This window comes from Carassius carassius, chromosome 27, assembly GCF_963082965.1.
Source record: "Carassius carassius chromosome 27, fCarCar2.1, whole genome shotgun sequence".
NCBI lineage: Eukaryota > Metazoa > Chordata > Actinopteri > Cypriniformes > Cyprinidae > Carassius > Carassius carassius.
The window spans coordinates 15,453,869-15,471,994 of record NC_081781.1 but is presented as its reverse complement, the minus strand read 5'-3'; the positions used below and the strand labels follow the sequence as shown (position 1 = coordinate 15,471,994).

General features: G+C 37.3%; 1 protein-coding gene across 4 annotated transcripts in view; it reads left to right on the top strand.

Moving 5' to 3' along the window:
- Window positions 1-18,126, top strand: part of LOC132106859 (palladin-like) — an 81,023-nt gene that overhangs the window by 18,650 nt on the left and 44,247 nt on the right. The window lies entirely within an intron of this gene.

Below are 18,126 nucleotides of genomic sequence, written 5' to 3'. Positions count from 1 at the left end.
CCGGCCGGCGCAGAAGACCACCACATCCGTGCGGTCGAGACAGAAGCCCACCCGGGCGGCGCAGAAGACCACCACATCTGTGCGGTCGAGACAGAAGCCCACCCGGGCGGCGCAGAAGACCACCACATCCGTGCGGTCGAGACAGAAGCCCACCCGGGTGGCGCAGAAGACCACCACAGTGGGATCGATGACACAGGAGAGCAATTCTGGTTAGGCAAGTCTGAAACAGAGAACATGAACAAGTCCTGGCCACGACAGGATCAGTTGAGCGCTCAGAGAGTTCGGCTGAGACGTGACGAGGCTCTGGAAGTTCCGCAGAAACGAGGAGAGGCTCTGGTAGTTCAGCCGAGACGAGGGGAGGCTCTGGTAATTCCGTGGTGTTTAGACTGGATTCAGGAAGATCAATGGTGACTTGACTCTGCTCATGAAGATCATTGGTGACCTGACTCTGCTCATTAAGATCATTGGTGACTTGCATTTGTTCATGAAGATCAATGGTGACTTACCTTTGCCCATGAAGACCATTGGTGACATGACTCTGCCCATGAAGAACACTGGTGACTGGACTTTGCCCATGAAGAACACTGGTGACTGGACTTTGCCCATGAAGAACACTGGTGACTGGACTTTGCCCATGAAGATCATTGGTGACTTGCCTTTGCCCATGAAGAACACCGGTGACTTGCCTTTGCCCATGAAGAACACCGGTGACTTGACCCAACTCTGGAGGGTCAACGGGAACCTGACTCGACTCTGGAGGGTCAAAGGGAACCTGACTCGACTCTGGAGGGTCAACGGGAACCTGACTCGACTCTGGAGGGTCAACTGTGGCTGTCATCCTGTGCAGAGGCGCTGGACAAGCAGCCATCTTGTGCCATGACTCTGGACCGGCGGCCATCTTGGGCTGTGGCGCTGGGCCAGCGGCCATCTTGGGCAGTGGCGCTGGGCCGACGGTCATCTTGGGCAGTGGCGCTGGGCTGGCGGCCATCTTGGGCAGTGGAGCTGGGCCGGCGGCCATCTTGTGCTGTGGCGCTGGTGGCCATCTTGGGCAGTGGTGCTGGGCTGGCGGCCATCTTGTGTTGTGGCGCTGGACTGGCGACCACCTTGTGCTGTGGCACTGGGCTGGCGGCCATCTTGCATCGTGGCGCTGGGCTGGCGACCACCTTGTGCTGTGGCGCTGGGCTGGCGGCCATCTTGTGCAGTGGTGCTGGGCTGGCGGTCCTCCTGTCTGTAGACCCCGGTCTAGAATCGGCCATCCCACCGGGAGAGACAGGTGTGGCTGGGGTATTCCACGGAGACCGATGTTGTAAATAAAATACAAACTCCCAGAAATTATAGGCGTCCAACTGCTCCATTTCAATTCGAGGAACCGGGTCATCCAGCCCGGTGCTGAAAGTGTCGTTTAGGGCCACATCATTATATCCCATCCCCTCAGCTAGGGACCAGAACATTTGTGCCATGGCACCCACCTCATTGCCCTCTTGGCGGAGGGTGGTTAATTTTAAATATTTCGCCCTCCACTCCACCATACTGGCTGGGGAACGGGAATGAAGTCCCACACAGCTGGATCTCGACATTGATGAAGTCCTTCTGTTACAATCGTAGACCCAGTGAAACGCAGGAGACGAGAGATCCAATCATAGTATGGGTTTTAATGGGTAATCCAAAGAGAAATCAACAAGCAGGGGTCAAAACCATAAATCCATCCAACAAATAAACAAACAGGAAAGGAACAGGAACGGGAACAGGAACTCCGAAGACAAGGAACTCGGAAGACGAGGAACTCAGAAGACGAGGAAACTGGGTGACGGAAAGAAAGGACTCCATGAAGACAAACAGAAAAGACCGGTTAATATAGGCAGGGTAATGACTATCAAGTGAAGACACCTGAGTGCAATTAACAGGAGTGCAATTACTGTGATGAAGGGACAACGCTTAGTGGGAATTATAGTGCCTACGGTGAGGTGCCTATGGGGAAGTGAGACCACTAGTGGAGACTCAGGGAAACAGAGACCAGACAGCGAGACAGATATATATAACTACAAGTTCATATACAAGTAAATGGTCATATCTAGGGGTCTGAGGAAGCAAAAAGTTTGAAAACCCCGTGTTAAAGATTGTGTATTATTGTGTGTTTTTATATGTCTCCAGGTCATGCAGAAATATTTTAACAGAATATGTTACCCTCCAGATTGTGACAGGATTACAGTCTGCCTATTAAACTGTCAAAAGACACAGGCCTCTTCATCTGTCCAACTTCACATCTGCTCATTTCTCTTTCTCTCTCTCTCTTTCCACCTCTCTCTCTCTCTAATCTCTTTATATAAATCTATGTAGCATATCACAGCACTCATTCGTCTTTCTTTCCTAATTTTTCTCTTTATCACGTGCTCTTATCACGTCCTCATCCGTTCTCTTTCTTGTTTTAACTGTCCCTTAAGAAAATTCTTTCCACGCTGCTCATAATTCCTCTCCTCTGTCTCTTTCCTCTTCTAATCCTCTTTCTCATCTCCGTCCATCTCTTTGGTTCTGTGGAGTTCGACCGTGAGGCGCCGGAGTTCTGCTGATGATGTCACAATCTCAGGGAGTTGTGTCTCCAAGCATTTGGTTTCGCCTGTTAAACTGACCCTTGTGATATTACCGACTCAATAAACGTCTGCGTTGAGGGAGGCAAGGGTCAGGGTCATCTGAATCATTCGCTTTTATAATGCCTTCGCTCACTGTGCAGGAACTTACTGGAGTCAAAAGTAGGCCACAGTTGCACGTGCAAAGACAGAAAGAGTCTGTATTGGCAGTGGTCCGATCATGACAGCTGAAGTCATCGAGTGTGTACATGAAGATTAATGTATTTTGGCATTTATCAATGTGAACATTTTTCCATTTCACATTGAATGGTGTCATGTTTAATAGTGAAACTGTAGATGATTGTACTTTTGCTCATTCATGAAACTGAGCTGTTTTGAAAGTACGATATGTGATCTAATATAAACCTGAGTGTGTCTTTTGAAGAAAGGCCATGAAATATAAAGTTGATTTAGATGTGGAGTGCCGCGTATGCTGGTGAATATCACTGATGGTTTTAGCAGTTTAAGAGACAAGTCCGACACAAACCAAAAACTAAGCTTTAAACCCAATTTGTCTAAGAATTTAAATGGATAGTTCATACAATAAAGAGGAATGTGGACCCCAAAAGAATATATTTTTAAACAATGTCACAGTGTTTTTCGCTCACACTATGAAAGTCAGTGGGGTCAGGTGTTGTTTTGGACCCCATTGACTTCCATTGTATGGACAAAAACAGTTCAGAATATCTTCTTTTGTGTTCAACAGAAAGAAAGTCATATTAGAGGTCGAAGACTTTGGGGTAAATGAAGACAAAAAAAAGAAGATAGGAAAGATTGAGAGGAGAATTATTACTGGGCATATATTTATTTTGACATTTTAAGGAGTCAGTTATATCTCACAATGTGACCACAAAAATTTTGCAGTGTATCTTTATACAGTATCTTGCAGTGTGATCTTATTTATACAGTGGCATGCGAACGTTTGGGAAACCCTTGCCGAATCTGTGAAAATGTGAATAATTTAACAAAATAAAGGAGATCATACTAAATGCATGTTATTTTTTTATTTAGTAATGTCTTGAGTAAGATATTTAACATAAAAGATGTTTGCATATAGTGCACAAGACTTTAAAATTATTTGAAAACTATTCAAATAACCCCATTCAAAAGTTTGGGAACCCTTAGTTCTTTATATCTCACATGTGCACTTAAACAACGCTATCTTGTGCGATTCATTCATCGTGAACTCCTTCTAGAGCCTGAAAAAGACTCAAACTCATGTTATGTATTTGTGAACACGATGTAAAGACACACATTAAGCTATGGTTGGGGAATGTTCTGGAAAGCTCTGAACCGTTTAACAGATACAGTTCAGCAGATGTCCAGAAGCAAAATGAGGCAAAACAAAGCCAGAAAGGGCTTCCTGCATGAGAAATGACATCAGTTGTGTCTCTGTCCTTGAACGGGTCTGTTTAACAGCCGTTCGAAGACCTCCATCAGATCTGGATCTGTATAATTTGTACATTGACTGTGTACTGTAAAATGGAGAGCATGTCAGCTTTGTAGTTCATTCGTGCCTTTGGGCATACATTGATTTGTGTTTGTTGGAAGCATCAGCTATTTCAAAAGCCAGATGAAATGAATGTGAGTTTGAGGCAGATGTTAGTGAGAGTTTGTGACCGTGTCTTTGCAGTTTTATTGTTTTCTTCAGCTTTTGATTTACAAACAAATGAAATCCATATTTCAACCCCGACACACAGTACAGGATGAAGGATGATGTTTTGTGTGTGCAACATTAATACAGGACAAGAGAGTTGGGAGGGAAAATATAAAATAGACAATGTAAATAAACGCAAAAGGAACCTTTTTACCTGCTCAATGTCCAGAGAACCCTTGCGTCCATTTCATCTGAACTTCAGTGCTGGTCCTTGTCTTTCTCAATGCTGTCTATGTATTTCACCATCACTGACTTCACTCAATAGATGTACTGTAAGTCCTCCTAATAAATCCTTGTGTTTGGATTCATTTGTCAGATTAACGGTTTGTTTCTTTAGAGTACAATGTTAGAGTGTTTGCTTAAGCATCTTAGTGCATCCGGTAAATTACTAAATTTTGTTTTAATTGGTGTTCTTTTCTTGGGGACATGTAAAGTTTGCCATTGTGATTGGAAAAGCATCTTGAGATGATGCTCAGATGAACTTTGGAAAACCTCTGGAACAGAAGGATGAGAGTCAGATGGATGTAAAAACATAACTTGAAATATAGCTTTTTTTAAAGGTGCTGTGATATGTCTGAAAGAAAAAAATCTATTATTTTATACATTTTATAGATTTTTATGTGTTCATAAGGCATCTTTACACTATCAAGTTAATTATTTTTTGTTGAGTACATTACATTGAGTTCATTGAGTACATTTTAGAACGGTAAAAAGGATAAAAACAAAACAATGTTCACTAGATGTTGCTTCTCTGCCATCTCTGCATTGTAAAGACGATCATTATGTCATACTTTTTGTGAGTGGATACACAGAAGATCCAGAGCTTAATGAAAGTCAACAGAGGTTTGGTTCTCTTTGTTCTTTTGGTGGCTTGTTTCACACAGAGCTTTATTATGGGGACAAAATTGTTCCCAGAAGTTAGTTAAATCTGTCAAAACATCCCTTAGGTATGTAAGCCTGTTTCTGCCTCAGTGCAAAAGAAAAAATAATTGCGCAACATAACTTGCAGTATGACTATATCTTGCGGTTTTAATTTTTTTTGGTAACCGCATCTTTTTATCTTAACATGACTTTTGTCTTACAAATGTGACTTTATTTCTCATATGTGTTTTTATTTTTTTTTCATTACTGCTTTACGACTTTGTGTCTGAAAGCTTAGTGTTTGTGCAGAAGGGTTCCTCCCAATACTTATTTTGGACAAACCTCTAAGGCAGCATAATGGTTTAATGATCTGCAATAAAAAAGAGAAATTCTTGGTGATAACTAAGGGGAAGTTACATTACTTTAAAAAAAATATGTTTTATTTACACATAAACAACCACTGGTTGCAATTTTTTATTTATTTTTTAGCCCAACTTTCATGGAAATGAAGATATCAAAATATACATATACATCTTTGCTGCCTTCAAAAATCCTTCAGTCTATATCAATGGACGGGATGTAAAGTGATCATAGAAAAGTCAACTTCATGGCACAGAAGCAGAATCTAGTGTGTCCAGAAGTGAACTGTGTTTTGTTTTTATCCATTTGCCATGCCATGTGCTAAAAACTACTATAAAGTTGACTTTGAAATCTATTTCCATATGCTGCCTGCAGAGGCAGCATTTCTCAGCTTTTCAATCTGACTGTGAGCTTTATTTCTTATTTTAAACATCTCACAATTGACTTTTTTTATACTGTATTATTATTTGTTTTTTACTCTGAGGCTGAGTTGTCTTCCATACTTTGGCTTTATCAAAGGTAATAATTATTCATAAATAAAGCAAAAAAAATATTTGTGCTTCCTCTATTTGTATTACTTTGTTCTGTATATACAGGAATGGCTGTGAAACATGAGCACCTCCTTTGTCAGATGAATAAACACAGAGTGGGCACTGTTGAATTGTGGGACACAGAGTGAGAACGTGTTTTCGTAGAGGAGAAAGTAATCATGCAAACTAACTTTTTAATGCTAGACTTCTTTCTAATAAAAGAGGGTGTGGGTGTGTCTGTGCATCATTCTGTACTGTGTGCTGGTTTACAAATGCTTTGATGCACAGATATGAGTGTGCGTCTCTTTGTGTGTGTGTGTGTGTGTGTGTGTGTGTGTGTGTGTGTGTTTCTGGGGGGTTGTGTACTTTCTGAGCTCTATGCAACAAGTTCCATAAATACCCCACCCAAATGTTCCACCTGTTAATGGAGTGAAAGACTGAGGGTTGCTAACTCTCCATGAAGGTCTGCGAAATGTTACAATCTCAATATGCCACAACACGTTTAAACCTCACCCCAAATAAAGGATTAACTGTTCTGTATACAACACAATTGTGTTATTGTGCAAATTTAACATGCCTCTGCCGGTTCCAAAAAAAGTTATCACTGATAAGATGGACTGCCTGCTTAAGTATCTTGTCTTTCAGTGTCCCAGAATGCATATGAAACAGGTGAGAGCCATCTGTTTGACAGAGACCAGGTGCTGTTAGCTCTGTTTTTAGCTCAATGCTAACTGGGCTCTTTTATCCGATTCTAAAACGTGCTATTTCTGTCTAGGCCTAAAGATTATTGAAAAGCTGAATGCGTCCCATGCAACTGCCACAATACTATATATATATATATATTTTTATATTCTTTTATTCATACAATTTGATACCTAAATGAAGTGTTCAGCACTTGATTAATAATAACATTAATAATAATAAAAAAGAAACATGACAAAAACTGTGCATAAGCACTGTTTGCAGACCAATAACAATGTTTGCTACCTGTTTCACTGTGTTAATGTGTCCATGAGAGTGTTAGTAAGGTGCCTGTTGGACTGTGACCTGGACATGCTGGCATAGGCAACAGCAGAGCTGAAGCAGCAAGAAATTGTTTATCTGTATTTGGCTATTGTGTGAGCTCAATAGAGTTCTAGAATAATACCCAGAATACACTGGGCCTAGCATACCAAAAAATAAGACCAAATAAGATGGCATACGCCTGATTTAATATGAGTTTTGGGTCATGTAAACAGTTTATTCAGAGTATGATTAAAAAATATAGGGTCAGAAAGATATTTCATTGTTTTTTTTTAAAGGTCTATTATTCTCACTAAGGCTGCATTTATCAAAAATACAGAAGAATAGTAATATTGTAAAATATTTTTTTTGATTTAACTGAGCTGTTTTCTATTTGTATACATTTTAAAATGTAATTTATTTCCTGTGATGGCAAAGCTGCAGTCGTCAGAGTTGCATGATTCTTCAGCAATCATTTTAATATTCGCATTTGCTGCTCAAGACACATTTCTTACTATTTATGATGAACACAGTCAAACAGTTGTGCTGCTTAAAAAGTTTGTGGAAACCGTGACAGATTGCCACTTTGATTAATGCATTCTTGCTGAATAAAAGTGGTAATTACTTTAATAATAATAGTAACTTAACTAAACTTTTGAATGGTTGTGTACCATTGTTAAAACATAAGAGGCTTTTTTATAAACAATAAAATCGTGCTTTTGTGTTGTATTGGATGTAAATTAGAATTCATGAGACAATTAAATTCCAAAATTATTAAAATGCATTGCAATAAATGGCAAGAGCCATAACAGGAAAGAAAATATCTTTGTCTTAGTCTATTTGAAAAATGTTGTTTTCATGTACACAGGAATATCCAATAGCTGTAAAGAAACAAAATGACATTTTTGGGAATAAAGTCCTAATTTAGATTTTAATTGCAATAGGGTGTGCATGTAACACTGATCGCAGTACATTCTTTGTTATACTGCAGAATGGTGGCATTTAAGTCTGGTCAGTGAGACCAACCATACTGTGACTGTCCCTTTAAGAAATGTCCTCCATTCACCCAGAAAGCTGTATACTCACATTTGAGTTGTTACTCAGTTTCTAAGAAATACTGAATTTAATTCAAGACCAATTCTAATGGTCGACCGAAGTCAAATAGTTCCTGTGACATGGGAATGTTAATTTGAAGAGATGCAGGGTGAAGTCGACGTTAAAGATTGAAGCGATTTGCAAAAGAGAGAAAGAATAAGAGAAAAATAATGAGTGGGCTGGATGTATGCCAAAGGGTTAGAGTGCCATTGAATCTTTATTCCCAGTTACAGCGAGTCTTTCTGTCTCTACTCATACTCCAGCTCCCTCCCTCCCTCCCTCCCTCCCTCCCTCTCTCTCTCTCTCTCTCTCTCTCTCTCTCTCTCTTCAGCTGGAAGTGTGCTTCAGTCACAGCTCTACCCACAGTGGCAGAGAGTGTGTACATGTGTGAGTGATTGAAGGAGCTCTCAGACTTGTGTAGGCATTCAAAGGGAGTGTGTAGCATTTCATACAGACAAAATCTGCATGATTAATTGGCAGTTTTGGCTATACTTTAAGAAGCAAGTGAAGCATAGAGCTCAGGTAAGTTCAACCGAACTTTGAACTCTGAAAAGTTGCTTTAGTTATCATTTACCTCCCTCTGCTTCCATCAGCTTAAAAACTACTACATTTAAGAATCATTTCCGCCCAAAGATTTTATTTTATACCTTAAATTAATACAGGCATTTATATTTGACATTAAACATTTTGACAAATAATTTTTGAATGTTTATAATATTTATGTAAACAAGTGTTATAAATCGGTTTATCTGATACTCTAAAATCTTATCTTCTGTATTATGCTTTTTATCTGAGAATTTTATTTATTGACTATCACATTTATCAGTGAAGATAAAGTTGATTTGTCAAGTTATCTCTAAACTAGATAAATTAATAAATGCAATATGATGTGCTGAGCAATGCAATAAACTATTTCGTATTATATGGTCTCTTGGTGCAGCATCAGCACAGTTAGTTGTCCTGACAGAGTAAATATTTATTAATTCAGTATTCCATAATTGTATTCCCTTTTTTATTATATATATATATATATATATATATATATATATATATATATAATTTATAATTGCATCTTTTGTGCCACATTTGAGATGGCAAATGACATATTCATTATTCATACTGTTTATAATAAAGTGTGAGTGGGTGGAGTTTTTGTTAGACACAGGCTGGTAAATGTCAAGAGTACGGTGGGATGGTATCTGTGTTTGTGTGTGTGTGTGTGTGTTTACAAGCACTTCATAATTCAGCTGCTGCAGATGCATCTATCAGTATTTCTATTTGGGGCATCTCTTGCGGTCTTCTCTCCATTCCAATCTTCTTCCCTGCCTCTGACCTTTAACATCTGACCTGTGATGTCAATTGTAACCAGGCGCAAAATGACTCAAGTGATTACGCTCAGAGACTTCCGCATTTGTCATGAACATCAGGAAACGGCTTGCACACATGCACTTACTCTTGTTTTTTAGTGTCAGACATGCATGCGACCCCCACCCCACCCCACCCCACCCCCACTCTCTCAGACTGTCTCTCAAAGCTGGTCAGTGTTTAATTCTGGCTCCAGACTTTGTTTTCTTTGTTTCTGAGGTGTTGTCTGAACGGATGTCAGTGACATGAAGCATATTCTTTCAAAACATCTCCAACAGATCCACTGACGGATCCGGTTGAATTTCAGGTCTCTTGATATGCCAAGTTCATGGAAAGTCAAATCGGATTATTTCAGGTCTTCATGCATGAAAAGAGAGCAAGTGAAAAAGAAACATAGGAGGAAGAACAAGAAAGGTGGATTTATCCAGCAGCTTTCAAAAGATGAAGTGCATATGGGGCATATACAGAAAGAGATCAATAGAATTTACACACACCCAACCACAGCAATTTCACAATTAAACTTTGAAATGTATTTATTTATTTTATTATGTGATCATTGCACATAGGTTAATATAACTGAAGGGGGTTAATCAAATGTTCCTTGTCATATGAGCAATATCACACGTCGATATACAGACAGATCAACAGCCATTCAGTCAAAAATGCAAAGGCAGCACTTTAAAAAAAATATATATATAAAATATAATATAAATTATAACTTTTGACTTTTCCACAAGCCAAAACTTTTTGCTCTGGAGCAAATAATAATATATTAATGAGTTACATTTACCCAAAACAAATAATAACTCATGTTAAACCACGCCCTGGAGCTCACTCTGAAAATGTCAAAACGAATCTTATATTAACAAACTACATATCTGAAGTCTAAACAACTACATAATTGCCTAAAAAACTCTTAAAACTAGATTCTGTGACACAAAAACTGTATTATTTATTACAATTATAATGGATTTGTGCATCCAGATTCAAGAACCTACTGTATATTATTAGTTTCATGTTTCTATAGTCATTATTTCATATTAATAATCATAAGATTGTTATATGAATCATAACATTATTTCATATTAATAATCAGTAATTTGCCGTCTCATTTAATCCCTTCTGCTCTGTGAATGAGGCAATAAATGTATTTTTATAGTTCAATCCAGTGTTTCTTCAGAATAAATATGTATTTTATTTATATCTCTTTTCATCCATCATTTCATGTTTTATAGTCATAATTTCATATTTAAAACATCACAAACTTTACGACATGATTTCTGTAATTGTAATTTCTGTATAAATCGCTACTTCGGCACAGTCTATGCTGCTATATCTGTATTTTTGTAGTGGAAGCCAAATGTTTCTTGTCAAAAAGCTCTTATTTTTCAGAATAAGACCAGCACTGGTTTCCTTGAAAGCCTCAGTAGTGTTTAACGCTGACCATCAAACTTCCTTGGTCTGTACTCTTGGGGTTTTTACTTGTTTGACTCTTGCCAGAAGATCAGTATGCCTTGGTTTTGAAAGTGGCTTATAATTATCCACGGAAGCAGTGAGTGGCGTTTTCTTATTTCTGTCCAGTCCTTTGTGTTTCTCTATGTGATCACTTCCAGTAGTCCACACAATGATAATTTCAATTGACATGTATCTGACTTTTGTTGCTTGATTATGAAAGTGCAAGAATGGAGACAACCTTGACAGTGCGAGAGATAAAATTTCCCTTTTACTTGGCACTACTGTAAGTTTGACTGAAAAGTGTGTGTCTTTTTCATGTGAGAATGAGGGAGTGAATGAATGCAGTATCCACACATACTCTCCGACTTGTTGTTATTTTCTGTTGTAGATGGAAAGTTTAAATAGGGAGGCTGTGTTACACTGGCCACATCATGGCCAAACCACAAGAAGCAGAGAAGGAGTTTGCACCAGTCCCTCTCTTTCTCTCTCACAGACACACACAGTGTTTGGCTGTGATGGATGCTGATGAATTAGTTTATATGGTTTAGTAATTACCCATAATGATTGGTCATTAAGTCCAGTTTGTGGATATGACTGACATCTTACTATGGCAACACAAGCAAAACTTGCCATGCTTTCTATTTATTATTACTACCACCACCCGTATGCTTTACAATTATGTATATAATTGTGAATGCTTGATGCCAAAAATATAGTGTATATCCATAAATGAGCAAAGTACAACAACAACAACAACAAACTTATACTGGACTCATTAATTATATACATATATATATATAGAATATAAATAAATGCATTTATTATTAATAGCTATTTGTTAGAATAATATACTATGAACCGTTTCGGGCCATTTCCTCTTTGCAGCTGGTGGTTGATATAGGCATTTTCCAACTTCTAGTGATTGAAACTAACAGGCTTTCTCACTTGCACCCACATACCAAAATGGCAAGCTCCACTACTGCCTGTAAGCTTTTAAACCCAATCCACTCACATCTAATTAGTGTAAAGCATTCAGTAGACCTCCAGTGGAAAACTGAACTAGGATTCCTAAACAGGGACGTCTTGTGTAACACGTTCAGGTGTTTATGGCAAACACATTGTTTGTTTAGTTCCATTACCGTGACAAGCTGCGTTTTAGCCCATAGATCGTTTTTCTGAAACTGTTCTTCAGTTATTTAATGGTTTATTGGGATAACCTGTTTCGTAACAGGTGACAACATCAGAACTAAGCTGGTCTAACTGCTTCAGTAGGTCTTTTTACCTTCTGAGATACTTTTTTTTTATTCAAAACAGCTAGATGCTGTGCACAGGTCTCAAGACATGCCATCCTAAACATGGCACTCATGGCATGGCTGAAAAGACAGTCACTTGTTTTAAATCATAAAATGTTGAATAAACATGCCACACTTGTCATTCCATGTGATGATGGGGAGAATTCCCTGTAGGGCACTGAGGCTGACTGCTCATGGTTCTCCAGTCTGTTTGTGAGTTGTGGTCAGCGATATAGACAGACACAATGAAGTAGTCATGAAGCAATGCAATAAGGCCTTTATTTCTCAACATATTTGGGTGACAAGAGTTTATAATAGATAGAATTGGGTGTTTTTGAGGCAGGTTTAACATCCATGCACATTGCACTAAAGTCAAGCTTTGTCTTAAAGACTAGATTTGTTTCAGCATATAGTAAAAAAAAAGAAGAGGATTTTGTTGAGCTGTTATATATACACTGCATATATTTATTGATACTTTATATTTAGAACTATATTTATGAATTCTTATTATTTAAATGTTTACACATTTTTATAGTCATAATTTCACATTTAAAATAACAAATTCAATATTTGTATATGATTTTGAATTATTTAATATTATGTTCAATTTCAACTAAATCTAAAATTAATAAATTGTTAAGCAATGCAACTATAACAATTATTATATCCCAGTGCATTCTGGGAGAAAGGCGAATGGGATTGAACCCCAAAATCGTTTTTTCAGTGTAGGCCATTACATGCTGGTTTGACTAATTTCAACTGAAAAGCTGCATAGAGATAAATAAGTTGTGTTCCTGATAGTCACTAGTTTGTAGTTTAGTTAACACATGCACAGTATATATCTAGTGATGTGTTTGGTCCCGTGTTTGGTATGTGCTGTTGGTTTGAGTTGTCGGGCAGTTCATCAAAAGTGCCTCGGTTCTTGAAATATGCTTACAAAGTGGTAACTCGAGAAAAGAGAGGAGAGAATTAATAATGAAGACAAATGAGGGAATAGCTGTAGATTGAGTGAGGAAGTGGTGAAGACGACAGATGCTCTTGATGCCAGATCTGGGCTTAATTTTGCTGTAGTTGCGCTAAACCACACAAAAAATTTTGCCTTCACGCAGGATCTGAAACACATGGACATGATGCTTTAGTCGAGCAATTAGAAGCTCCTCCATCTGAATGTGATCACGCAGACTCAAGCTAATGCACGTTTCATCTGCTTCCTGACCTTAATGACAGTGATGTCTTGCAAGCAGAATGTCTTAGAATGAAAGTAGACTGATTTCACCACATTACAAACACACCGTGTCTGCCTGTCACAGTGATTTATGTGACAAATTCCAGCTGTTGGACATAGATGACCCGAGCCTCTGTTAACTCTCGTGTCCTGTCATGAGCTTCCCCCTTAACACATGGGACACACTCATTTATATTAACATTTGTACATTTAGTAACTGTATTTTAAGTAAGGAAAAAAACACAAGCAAGGGTCACACTTTATTTTAAGGTCCAATTCTCTCTATTAATAAACCATAAACACTTTTTTTTTCTGCGATTAAAAAAAATTATTTGCTGCTTATTAATAGTAAGTTGTTAATTTAGGCAGGGCCGTAGTTGGGGTTTGTGGGGCCCCGATGCAGGTTGTACCAGTGGGGCATTTTGCAATTGTTTAATTTGTATGTTCGTTTTATTTATTTATTTGTTCTATTTACACAATGTTTACATTTTTTTAATTTGTAGGTGTCCAGGTACAGCAACCGAATAATTAAATCTAAAATAGCACTGCATAGTCTTCACTATAAAAATGAAATATACAATCAAACCAAAATTTATTCAGAGACCTTCAACATTTCTTACAGTACATTATCACAGTTTATTTGCTATAGTTTAGAAAATGGTAATAAAATAAAGAGTTAAACTTTCAGAACAAATTCATCTTGATAATGTCAGATAACTTTGATAGAAAGGTATGTAATGGGACAACTGTTTGTATAACAATATTTACACAACTATCAATAATTTGTTGATCAATTACCAAACAATGCGTAATTTTGTTTAGTCTGTGGGGTAAAAAGGTTGCATTAGCAATTCGGGAAAAAACACATAAACAAAAGATGGTGAGGCTGAAGTGTCAGAATAATTTTTGGTCCCAATTCTTTTTTAAATCAATTTCACTAGTAGTCCACTGTATGAAAATTTTTTGGATATAATATGTCACAGTTCGCTTTATTTTGCTAAAAAAATCATATTACTGTGCCAGTAAAACAGAAATTCACCTTTACTATCTTTGTACCTTGATTATAATTATTATAAAGTTTACCGAAACTATAGCTGTCAGACATACTTTCTAGACAACATGTAATCACCACATTCTTATGCCATCAATTTTCTAAAACTTTAATTTGATTTTATTAAGTGTTTTGTGTTTTTGGAACTGAATTTAAACCACCAATAATCCTTAAGGGGAAAAATCCTCCTCACAGAAACAAAACGCTAGTTTGATGCTGTGGTGAATCAGACACACACACTCACACACCGTAAAATCTGCCATAACTCTTGCTCTCTAGATAAATGATTGTTTTTGGCTTGCGTGTGCCTGTAGAGAGGTGGAGAGACAGAAGAAAAAAATTAAAATAGAGAGCTGAACACTGCACACAAATGTGTTTCATCTGATGCCACTAAATCAACTGTTAACCCTCGGTTCTGAAAACGGTTAATAGCATTTGAATCCATGAATATGATATAACGTGTTGACATACTTGCTTGACAAGCTTGTCTGTTCTTTCTGTGTGTACTGACGAGTCAAAGAGGATGAGGGATAGATTAGCTGCTGTTGTCCGAGCCATGAACAGCAGAAGGGTGAGAAATGGAACCGCCAAACCTTGGAATGTCTTGGAATCTTTCCAGGATTCACAAAGGGGTTCTAAAGTGACTCTAACAGTTTCAAACATTTACAAAAGCACACAGAAGAGACATTACAGTTATAATTTAACAGACATCCTTCACTTTAATAACCATGGAGAAAGAAACAATATTTAGAGATCTGATTTCAAACACAGAAACAAAAAGAAGCAGATCTAAAATCTAAAAGAGTATTTAACCCCAAATATAATATTCTACAATTTACTCACCCGTTTACATAAGACTTGGTTAATCTTTAAAACACAAAACACAACCTGAGAGGTTTCTGTCCCTTCATTGAAAGTACAAAGTGCATCATATATAGTAAACACAGATGCACAATGTATGAGGCAATCATTGATTAGATGTAAAAAAAAATTGTTAATAAAATAAATACATTTAAACCTGTTCGTCATATAAAGCAACTGTATCTCTTCACAAGATTAATCTGCATTTATGTGGATTAATTTTAAGGTGACTTTTTAACCTCTTTGTATTTTTAACTTGTGGTTACCTGTCCTGAACCCTTTCAGGTTTCATTAAAATATCTTAATTTGTGTTTCAAAGATTAACCAAAGTCTTTGGAACAACATGAGATGAGGATGAGGTTGAATTTTCATTTTTGGGAGAACTATCCTTTTACTGGACAAGGGAACTTGATTTGGTAACTAGAATGAAGCAGAAAATGGATAAAGCCTTCGACTGCCAGGATGGAATGAAACGGACTCAGCAGGCTCCGGAATGCTGGGATTCTTTATAGAAGTCTTAATGATGTCTCGGAGTATTTTAAGATCTGGAGACGAGCTGAATTAACAGCTGTGCGCCTAAACCAGAATTCATTCCAGACGACTTCAGACAGATTTTAAAGTGTGTGTGTCCTTCTGTATGGGTTCATGAATGGATGAAAGTGGTTTGGGACACTTGGAGTACAAAGAAAGCTTGAATGAATGGCACAATATGATGTATTGGGGAGGTTTGGTTTAGAGTTGCTGTGACCCAGACTGTGTGTTTATGTGTGTGTGTGTGGGTGTGTGTCATTGATTCCCGTTCCCGTAACATACACTCACAGGTGTTCGAGACAGGTATACTAGTTGTCATATTCATGCCTCGGGGAGTTAGAACACACACTGATATCTCAAGTAACTGATTTATAGAAACAAAAATTGCATTTGGTGTGTGTGTGTGTGTGGTGAGTAAAGGACTTTCCCTGGAGACTTTATGATTCCCAGCCTGTGTGTCACAGTGAAGTGCGGTGTCCCCCTTTAGGTGTGTGAGTGTTTGATGTGTCATATTCCAGCTGTGCACACACATCAATCTAAACATTCCTCCCTGTCTGAGAATCGCTTCAGGTCATGACTAAGCAACAAAACCTGACAGAGACACACTGATTTAAATTTCTGTGTTCAGCTATTTTAGAGATTCTGCTAAGTATTTTATATGAATTGTCAGGACTTTGCTCTGTCAGGACTATTTGTCCATATTTCCAGATAAGATGGAAATATGTGTAATTTTATTTTATATTTATTTATTTATAACATTGCAACACACTACCATATTTATAGAAAACTATTTCTGCCACAGAATAAAAAATAAAATCTAAATGTAATTGAGAGTTCTGATTTGGTTCCTTACAATTCTGACACTCTATCTGATTTCTGAAATATACATTTTGATTCTAATGTTGATTTCTTCTGAGTTCCAAATCTGAGTTCATATCTTGCAATTCTGACTTATTTTCTCAAAACTGTGGGGTTAAACCTCGCAACTTTGACTTTTTCTAAAACTTTCTAAAAATAAAAGAGTTTTTCCTCAGAATTCTTTTTTTTTCTGCCACAGAATAATAAATAAAAAGGGTAATAGTGACATTTTATCAAAAACATAAGAAACATATAACTAATGTGACACTAATTAAAATTTGCTCCATTTATTTGAGCATCCTGACCTACCCAGCAATTTTGACATGCAACCAATGCACAGCATGCAGTGGTGTTCTTTGGGGGCGTGGTTATTTGTTTGGCCAACCAATGGCAGCTGGAAACCTGTTTAAAAGCCATCCAAGAGATCCAAGAGAAAACAATCCCTCATGAATATAAGGTGTCTGTTGAATGTTCACTTCAAAATCCTGCCAAAGTTTAGTCACCCGCATACTTTTTGATTGTATTTGTTAAAATCTGTTTCAAAATATATTTATGTACATATAATTTCTACAAATATATTTGGCAAATTTTTGTATATTTTTGTAAACTATTTGTACATTTAAAATATATTTTTAAAAACATACAAAAAAATATTTGCGATAATATATTTATGTATGAATTTATGTATTTGTATTATTATGTGTGTAGGTTGAAACTAAATATATTTCAGATTTTATAAATATATTTAATTAAGTTTCCCTGTTCGCAACATACTGGTTTAGCATTTATTTCAAATACATTTGGGCAAAAAAAAGAAAAAAATAATATTTTTTTTTTTTACTATTTGCAATTTTACAGGCTTTTCAAGAATCACTCCCCCTAACCTTATGTATAGTGCACTATTTGAAGGGACTCTCTTTTGTAGTGGTGTCTGATTTCTGAGAATATAGACTACTTGCAATTTATGTAACATTGAAAATGCTATTTAGCAATAGTTGACAATGCCTAATTCTTTGTATAATATGCATTTTTTCAGGAGTGATGGATGAGAAAATACTATAGGGGGCAATTTCAGATACAGCCATACATAACTTTTATCATTGAAATGTTTTACTGCCGGCACAGTATTTAAGCTTTGAAAAAACTCTTTTTGATGAAACAGTTTAAACAGCACTGCAGTGTTGATGAGCATGAAAAATACCAGTCTAATGAGGAAAATCTGCACTCATTCTCTTTAGAGCTGACTCACCTTCAGATAAGAGATTTGACTGATTAGTAATACCAGACTGAAACACACACAGAGAGACTGGAAGAGAAAATGGATTGCAGACATCTACAGTAAACATGACCTCTTTCATA